Raw genomic sequence first — 4,039 nt, forward strand, 5'->3', positions numbered from 1 at the left:
TTCCAGTAACCAGTTTAACAGCCGTGGAAAGACTCACGCCATTTTCAATTAATCCTCTTAGATCATTCTCAAGTTCGGTGTCAGACGGAGGTTCAGCTTTAGAATTTGCTTGCCCTTTAATCAATATGGTAAGTTCTCCTTTTGGCAGACGAGTAGAAAATACATGGTTGGCTTCACCAAATGATCCGCGCCAAAACTCATTTCCTTGTATCACCAAAAAAACGTAAAATATTTGTGTTGCTATTTGCTCCGTCGAAGCCATGAGCCTTTTTCTTCTTGGTCCCGAATGTTTTTTTGGAAGAAAACCAACAAATGTAAATTCATCAGTGGATAAACCCGAGGCAGAAAGAGCAGATACCCAAGCACAAGGACCTGGGATTGGAACAACTGGAACATTTTCACTAACACATAATTTGGCCAACTCCATACCAGGATCTTTAAGAAATAAACAATTCGTATCTTCTTGAACTGGATGTGGTTGTCTCAAATTTGTATTATTATTGTTAGAGAAATATAACATGTTGGTGTTGAAACTTGTGACACATGAATTAAGTTCTTCATTTTTTCATTATGTTTATAAAATATTTTTGAAAACACATATTCTCCATTCTTCTCATCTTCATCATTCCCAAGATGGTAATGATGCATTTTCTAGTCAGCTTTGTAGGATTTTGACTCTTTCTCATATCTTATATACAGAACCATGATCTTCTTATAGCCCTTATGTACTCCATCTTCTATTACAACTTTGGTCTTACCCGTTGACCAGTACTATATGCATTCATTGTTTCTGTGAAAAAAGTGAATGCTAATCCCATCTTTCTTAGCACCCGGAAGATTTTCAAGATTTTCAGGATGTGTATAGCAGATGCCTTGGTCTCCTTCCAATGTTGGTATGAACTCGTCGATTTTTATTACCAACACCGTGTTTAGACGCTAAATGGTCTAATAATTCTACCTCAGAAGGATCAAACTTTATACCAATCGGAAAGCCAGGCCACTTGCTAGAAACATTACTATTGTCTATACGACAGTGACAGTTTGGACATTCTGGACATTCCTGATATGCGCCACAATCCTTTACCTGATCAGCTGAAGAGAGTGTAGTTATTTTCACTTTCTTTGCAAATCCTCATATGTCAATAAGCCAACTCCTAGCCATTATTGGTATGAAGGAAATGAATGACGAAGAAAACGTATTCAATAGAGAGAGCGATGAATGAATGAATGAAGTAGTCGAAATATGAATGAGTACATGGAATTTTTTGAATATGAATGGAAAATTTTCCAATGTGAATGAAGAAATACGAATAAAAATTTCGAATATGAAAAATGTAAAAATATGAACATGAAATGGAGGATATGAATCTGAATGAAGAAATATGGTGAATTTCTTTGAATCATGAACGAATGGAAAAATGAATATGCATATGATGACCCAAAATAAAATAGTTTGCACTTGACACATAATTCTTTTGAAAGAAAGTGAGAACTAGTAATGTGACAAAGCGAGATGAATAATCATTTCAATGAAACTAGAACGAGAGATGAAACATGAGGTTTACTTTATTCCGACAAATGAAAGAGGTTTCAAATCTCGTATGGATAAAGAGATTAATCATCTTATACCAAAATAAAGAACAAAACCCAAAAGACAAACATGGGTTGGTCGTGGTAGCAAGTCCAACAACTAATGTCGGTGGGTAGCATCATGACCAGATGGAATGGTCATGAAAAGGAGAATGCAAACAAATGATTGATAGGAAAAAATTTTAGGGCCAAAATCAGGGTATGACAGATAGCATGAGGGATCTTAGGGTCAAAATTAGGGTCTTACAGTTACCCCTATTTAAGGACATTCTAACTGAGGATGTGAAGGTGAAAATACTCGTATCAACTCAGTAGAATGGGCTTAAATAACAACAATAGAAACAAATTTTGGTCCCTAAGAGACCTCATGATGTATAATATATGAAATGTTAAAAATAATCTTTGTGGGGAAAATATTGCCACAAAGGAAAAGAACTCGGAGAGACTGAAAGTCCACAGGAGCATAATGCATTCCATAGGGAACACTCACTGGGAGATAGAGACTTTGGGGGATAAAAGTGTTGTGCGTAGGCCAGACTATGACTTGAAAACTGCTAGAGACACGAGAAGAATTTCCATGAAAATAAATCAATGGAAGGACTCAGTTGGGGATAAATGGAAAATCTGCAGGGGAAATGGGTAAATCAAAACAACACTGAGATACTCGTACCAAGCAGGAGATTGGCGATTTCACCGAGGAAATACGCACTCAAACTCAACTGGGGAAGAATGAACTTCAACACAGGAGTACCAGAAGTATATTATCTATTACCGATTACTGGGTAGGAAGATAACATATTCTGACAGAGGGACATTTGTTACCTGGTTGGGGTAAACATATCAAGGATGACTCGCTGAGGAGAAAAAGGTATATTCATTACCTGTTACTGGGTAAGAATAACCTGTTGGGAAAAATATCAAATAGGGTTTATAACTTTCGGTTACTGGGCAGAAGACCAAAGAGAGAATATATGTCATTAGTTAAAGTGAACATATCAAGGATAGACTCAAAGGAAGAATATTCGTCATCGATTAGGATGAACATATCAAGGATAGACTGCCGGGGAAAAATAGGAATTATATCTATCAGTTACTAGATAGAATACCAAAGAGAGAATATACGTCACCGGTTAAAGTGAACATATCAAGGATAGACTCAGCAGGGGGAAGCAGGATTTACAACTACCGGTTACTGGGAAGAAGACCGTAAAGAGGAGAAAATCCATCATCGGGTAGGATGAACATATCAAGGATTAACTCTCCGGGGAATGAAATAGGGATTACAAATACCTTTTTACTGGATAGAAAACTACAAAGGGAGAATATCCGTCATCGGTTAGGATGAACATATCAAGGATAGACTGCCTAGGGAAACGTGAAAACGAATCCGTTGGGGAAAACAAAGGAAGTAAATTTCATTGTACCGGGTATTGGGCAAAAGTAATGTACTAAAAAATCGAGAAGAATATTACCAGTTACTAATTAATAGGCTCTCAAGGGACCAAAAGTATCTATCTAGATAAGAGCTAGAAAGAAACGGTCGAACAAATACCCAACCCAATGAGGATATAACTGAAGGGGAGTGATTCCATCCAGATAATTAACTGAAATAATAATCATCCACGAGGAAATAACTCAGTGGGGAAAAGAGAAAGGTTAAATTCTTTCGGCTTAAGGGGCTGACACTCTACAATTGAAAGAGGACATACACATCAAGCCTGTATATGGAAATAATATCACCGTAGCAGGGAATCAGAATAAAAAATCAAATGCAATAAAAGTGCATAATGAAATATCTGATGTAATAATTTATGCATGAATATGTATATGTTTGATGATTATGCTGACAAAATAGTCACAAAGGATACAAATATCGCATATCTGAATCACCACTGCAACACTCGGCTAATCTCAACAAGATGGGAACACCAAGTGGAGAAAGGTGTTGGGGATGAACACAAATAATCCAGCTTGGAATATCTCCATCCTGGCTAGGGAGAGAGAAAAGATCTGTAGAGGATCCAAGTTATAAACTCTGCGGGGAATTTTAGATCAACACCATATTAAATGGGGGACAACCTCGCGGGGGATCAAATTAAATACTGCTCAGAATCAATATTGCCGCCTTTGAAGATGAACTCTGCCGGGGAGTACAAGAGATAAAACTCTGCACATAGGACCTAGGCAAGTTACTGAGGATGTGAGCCTACAACTCAGTTGGGAAAGCTTACAAAAGGAACTGATTACCAGCTCGACTCTACTAGGGATAAATGATGATTTTTTTAAGGAAAAATTACCAAACCAACAAGGCTTCGCGTGTCAAGACTTACCTGTTCTCAGACTGCTGTTGATATTCCTTATTGAAATTAATTTCTTTTAAAAATAATAATTGCTTTCATTATTTTTAAGAAAAATGGTTTTAAGTTATTAATTCATTTCAAAATTATCA

The 4,039-nt window shown here is 36.8% G+C and overlaps 1 pseudogene; it reads right to left on the reverse strand.

Annotated features, from left to right (window-relative positions):
• Positions 1-303: 303 nt before the first annotated feature.
• On the reverse strand, positions 304-1,162 carry LOC127127945 (SUPPRESSOR OF GAMMA RESPONSE 1-like; annotated as a pseudogene).
• Positions 1,163-4,039: the final 2,877 nt, after the last annotated feature.

Source organism: Lathyrus oleraceus, chromosome 3, assembly GCF_024323335.1.
Source record: "Lathyrus oleraceus cultivar Zhongwan6 chromosome 3, CAAS_Psat_ZW6_1.0, whole genome shotgun sequence".
Lineage (NCBI taxonomy): Eukaryota > Viridiplantae > Streptophyta > Magnoliopsida > Fabales > Fabaceae > Lathyrus > Lathyrus oleraceus.